The sequence below is a fragment of the Chaetodon trifascialis genome, chromosome 23 (genome assembly GCF_039877785.1).
Source record: "Chaetodon trifascialis isolate fChaTrf1 chromosome 23, fChaTrf1.hap1, whole genome shotgun sequence".
Taxonomy (NCBI): domain Eukaryota; kingdom Metazoa; phylum Chordata; class Actinopteri; order Chaetodontiformes; family Chaetodontidae; genus Chaetodon; species Chaetodon trifascialis.
In genome coordinates, this window is record NC_092078.1 from 18729133 (window position 1) to 18735132 (window position 6000).

The following is a 6000-nucleotide window of genomic DNA, read 5'->3' on the forward strand; positions in this document are numbered from 1 at the left end:
CATGGTTCTCAACCAGAAAAAGGTGGCTTGCTCCCTTCAGGTTGGGGGAGAGTTCCTGCCTCAAGTGGAGGAGTTTAAGTATCTTGGGATCCTGTTCACAGGTGAGGGAAGGATGGAGCGTGAGATTGACAGGCGGATCGGTGCAGCGGCTGCAGTAATGCGGTCGCTGTACCGGTCTGTCGTGGTGAAGAAGGCCTATGTTCCTACCCTCACCTATAGTCATGAACTTTGGGTCATGACTGAAAGAATGAGGTCCCGAATACAAGCGGCTGAAATGAATTTCCTCCGCAGGGTGACGGGGCGCTCCCTTAGAGATAGGGTGAGGGGCTCTGTCACCCAGGAGGAGCTCAGAGTAGAGTCGCTGCTCCTCCACATTGAGAGGAGTCAGCTGAGGTGGCTCGGGCATCTTTATCGGGTGCACCCTGGACGCCTCCCTAGGGAGGTGTTCCAGGCATGTCCCACCGGGAGGAGACCCCGGGGAAGACCCAGGACACGCTGGGGTGACTATGTCACTCGGCTGGCCTGGGAACACCTCGGGATCCCCCCGGAAGAGCTGGGGGAAGTGTCTGGGGAGAGGGAAGTCTGGGCATCCCTCTGCTCCCCCTGCGACCCGGCCCTGGATAAGCGGGAGAAAATGGATGGATGGATGGACAGTAGAGAGTTATACTGCCAGCTTCAACACCATCAACAAGTCATTGTAACCATATATATAAATAGTATTTTAAAGATAATAATTTTACCATATAAGATCAGATTATAATAATAATAATAGCAATATTAGGGTAGCATGGTGGCTCAAGTGGCCTCTCAGCTAGAAGGTCCCGGTTCGAATCCCGCTGTGGGCACTGGTGGCTTGTCCTCCACCATGCCTTCGGTGCCTGCTGTTCGAGGAAAAAGGGGGCCCTTCTGTGTGGAGTTTGCATGTTCTCCCCGTGTTCACCCAGGGCTTCCTCCTTAAATAACCCCCACTAAAAACATGCAAGAAGATCACCACCTGACCAGTGGTGACAAAAAGGATGGGTCCCCAGGCGTTGCTGTCGGCTGGCAGCCCACTGCTCCTGGTCTGCTGCAGAAGAACGACGGACCAAGATGGGTCAAAAGCGGAGAATTAATTTCACAAAAAGCACGGCGTGTGCATTTAGTGTGTGCATGTAATGACAGTAATGACGTTATTCTCAGTATTAATTGTATTAGTGGTAACGGTAAATGTGAAAATAGGGCCAATATATGAATAGAAGTTAATATTTATTTATTAGTTTGTTTGTTTTGTCACCCTTCCCTCTAATCTATCCCGGTCATCATTTATATCATCATCATCACCGTGTGTGTGTGTGTGTGTGTGTGTGTGTGTGTGTGTGTGTGTGTGTGTGTGTGTGTGTGTGTGTGTGTGTGTGTATATATATATATATATATATATATGATTCAATATTTTGATTTTTTTTGCCTGTGAACTAATCCCTCGGATGTTCCATGTTAAGAAGAGGGAGAAGCAGAGCATTTGCATAAGGGGTGGGGGGGTGTTTAGAAGAGTCAGGGGGTAGTGTCCTTGTCATGGTATAACTGTCCATCAATGTTAAGTTTGTCCACGATGATGAATGCTTTTTTTTCCTTGCTGTATCATTTTTTTCCGGATGGGCTGAAGTTGTTTACGGCGTTGCATGATTTCTCTTGGGAATTGATCGCTCAGTTCAAAGTCTGTTCCTTTTAGCTGTCTGCCCTGACGTTGAACCTGTTGTTTTTGCTTGAAGTGTTCGAATTTGGCGGCAATTGGACGGGGATGGTTGTTGGTAGTGTTTGTCTGACCCATACGGTGAACGCGGTGGAAGGTGATGTGGTTAACAGTTTCGGTGGGTAGTTTAAGCTGTTGAATCATGAAGTCCTTGACTGATTTTTCCAGGTTGTCTGATGAATGTTCGGGAATACCAGTAAAAACCAGATTGTCCCTCATGCTGCACGATTGTAAGTCCAGGCTAGTTTCTTTTATTGTTTTGTGTTCGGCGGTGAGAGATGTGAGTTGGTTGGTAAGTGTGCTGACGGAGTGTTGTAGCAATTTCTTTTCCCCTGTGAGCATGTCGATTTAGTCCTGACTGAATTCAAGGCTTTGGCGGAGTGCTTGAAATTCACGGTGTAGAACTTTAATGAGAGCAATTCTGTTTTTGATTGCGGAGAGTTTGTGTTCGATGGAGAGGAGGATGTCGCTTACCTCTGTGCAGCATGGCGGTTTCAGGGATGTGGAAGGTGGTGTACCTGCGCTGGATAGTGAAGCCGGACAGGATCCTTTCTTGTCGTTGTTTGGGGTGGAGGTGGATTTGCCGGTCAGTGTTTTGTTGTCCATGTTTACTGTGCAGAGTCTGCTGAAGCAGTCGTCAATGTACTGTTCTAGGTAATCCAGGTCACTCTGCGATATGATTGAACCATTTTCTTCCGTGCACAAAAAACACTCTCCAGCGTCTTCAACCACTCTCCAGCATCTTCTTTTTTTTTTCACTGCAAGGATAATGTTTATTTCAACATTGAAAGAAGTGCACAAATAATATCACTAGATATATGCAACTACAATTTATTCAGAATGTTGCACATGGACACCATCACGTGAGCGTGGACTGATGCTGTACTCCTTACTGACAGCAGCTGCTGTTGCATGTCTTCCCTTTGCACACGCAGCCAGGGGCGCACTTGCTGCAGCTGGGTGGGCAGCATGAACAGCAGCTCTTCTTGCAGGTGGTGCAAGAGCATTTGGTGCAAGTGCAGGATCCTCAGCAGCTGCAGGTTCCACTCTTTAAGCAGTCACAAGGGTCCATTTTGGGGTTGGTGATGACTTTCCTGACTCCTGACTCAGACTCCTCCGTGTGTACAAATATTCTTGACTGCAGTCAATAAATTTTTATTGTATATCTGTAAAATGTTCCATGTGAATTCATGTGTAATATATAGTATTTGCTTCGGAAAAACTTGGCTATATGTTCAAGAAAAAATATGATCTGAATTTGTGGCATTGGTTGACTATATTTAGTTTATTATGTGTATGAACAGTGAAGTTAAGTAGGTTGTTATAGATAAAACTCACTGCTGTAGACTGTAGCCGTCTTGCAACCTATCATGCCTAACATAAGGTGTGGGTTAGGGTATCTGCAGTGGCATGTTATCTGCAATCAAATGTTCTCAGGCTCTGACTGCATTGTTGCACAATTTCCACATGTGCACTGATACAAATAAAAAAAAAGATGATTCATGCATGTATAAAGCTAAAGAAATAAGAAACCTTGCATACCAGTATTTGCAACAAATAATAGCACCCACATTTTAGATTTGAATGTGCGTGCTCTAGCTAGCTATTTTTTTCTCAGCCTGAGGTGAATGGCCAGTAGTGCTAGGCTAGGCTAGGCTTTCTCAACAGGAACACATCTGGTTGACAATTTGGTACCTTGAAACTTGAAAGACATAACTTCACATTTTGTGAACAAGAAGCAAAATATAGTTTACTTATAACTGTAAATACAAATTCAATAGGCTTACTATATAATTGCCTAGCTTCTAGAGATAGCGAGTGCCAGCAGCTAGCATCTGTCTTTTACAGGAAACTGAGGCAATGACAGTGACTTAAAATATCTAAGTTCCAAAAAAAAAAAAAAAAAAAAAATAGAAAGACATTTTTTGACTAACCATTCAGAGGCGTCCTACTGAATTCTCTGAGTCTGAGGTTCTGTAGGAGCCTCCCCTCCTTCTTCAGGATCTGATTCAGGTTTGAACATGTGCGGTTGAACTACTGAATAACTAGGTCTGTTCGTTGCCGCCATGTCCACTACTTTCACTAGTGCAACCTTAGAGTCTATGCTCTCCCTGTTACCATAGTAACAGTTGAGTGGGGCATGGTCCTGCTGCTCATTTGCATTTAAAGCTCCAGACACCAGAAACAGCACATTCTGAAAGGTACTGAAACAGAGGGAAATAGAGGGAGGCGAGAATCTTTTCCTAAAAGCTATTTCTAGCAAAAAGCTTCAAAAACATGTTTTCTGGAGCTCACAGACCTATGTTAACTTGTTGAAAAAAAAAAAAAAATATATATATATATATATATATATATATATATATATATTTACATTTGGCGAGATGCCTCTGTTTTAGATGCTGGAATAAGTTCGTTGTGCTGCTGCCTTTTGTTGCTATGGCCTTCAGACAAACTTTGCAGCATGCAGTCACCTGTTCCACGTCTGTCGCTGCAAACCCAAACCAGTTCCATACCACTGACGATACTATTCCTTCCTTGGGAACAAACTTCTCGCTCTCATTAGCGGTAGCCATATTGCTGCTGTGTGTGTGTTTGTGCATTTCTGCAAAAGAAACAAAAGGGGAAGGGGGAGGGAGCTCTTGGCTATGAAAGCTCCTGGGAGGCAAAAGGTGCATCGTAGCAAGAGGAGAAAAAACTCGAATTTTTTATTTTTTTAAATCATCCACAGCAAAAAATTTGAATTATTCGAAAAAAATTCATATATCGCCCAGGCCTAAGAGAACCTGATGTAAACTGTTGTTTTTCTCAAAAAGAACACTACGTGTGTTGCTGGTTAGATGAACAGCAAATGCTTTCAAATTTCAACCAAAAAAAAAGCAGTAAATATGTCAAATGGAAGTTAGTTAGGTTTCTCAACTTTTCTCTCATGTCCTAAATTACCCTTGACACATGTGATTCATTGAATTATCATAACAGGACGTTGTCTGATATAACTAATTTAGACTGAGGTTATTGGTGAAGTCTAGTAATACAAACCATTGATCTTTAACTACTTCCTTAACTGACTTATTCACAGTAAGTGTTCTGTATTGAAACATGCCACTGAAAAGAACATGTTGGACTCATAACACCACTGCACTTTATAAAAAAGGACAGAGCAGACTCTATCTGCTCAGGAGGCTGAAGACCTTCTATGACTCTGTTGTGGCCTCTGCCTTGTTCTATGGTGTAGTCTGCTGGGGGAGCAGCATCACAGCAGCTGACAGGAAGAGGCTGGACAAACTCATCAGAAAGGCCAGCTCTGTCTTGGGATGCCCTCTGGAACAGGTGGAGGAGGTGGGGGAGAGGAGGATGACAGCCAAGCTGTCCTCCATGACAGACAATGACTCCCACCCCCTCCAACACACACTCACTGCACTGAGGAGCTCCATCAGTGACAGGATGCTACATCCAAAGTGTGTGAAGGAGCGGTATCGCAGGTCTTTCCTTCCTGCAGCCGTCAGACTGTACAACAGAAACTGCTCGAAGTAATCAGTACAATAATATGTTTACAATCAGTGCAATAACCTGTGCAATAATGCAGTAATGTGCAATAATCAGTGCATAACAATCTGTAAATACTATCTACAATTTCTAAGGATGACTTTATTCTTTTATCACACTCTTGTATATATACTTGTTTTGAATTTGCATTGCACTTGTTCTAATACTTTATACACTTTATTGATGCTGCTGTATATTGGAATTTCCCCTCGTGGGACTAATAAAGGAATATTGAATTGAATTGAATTGAATTGAATTGAATTGAATTGAATTGAATTGAATTGAATTGAATTGAATTGAATTGAATTGAATTGAATTAAATTGAATGTTCTCATACTGAAAACAATGTTCAAAAGTGGAAAAAGCTGCAGGGAAATATTGACAGCATGTTAAAGCTGTGACACTCTCTAAGGAAAATCAAGGTAGCTGTAGTACACTACATTTCCAAAGGTATTCACTCACCCATTCAAATTGAAATCGGGTGTTTCAATCACTTCCATGGCCACAGGTGCATAAAATCTAGCACCAAGACATGCAGACTGTTTCTACAAACATTTGTGAAAGAATGGTTGCTCTCAGGAGCTCAGCAAATTCCAGTGTGGTACTATGATAGGATGCCACCTGTGCAAGAAGTCCAGTCGTGAAATTTTCTCACTCCTAAATATTCCACAGTCAACTGTCAGCAGTAATATAACAAATTGGAAGCGATTGGGAACGACAGCAACTCA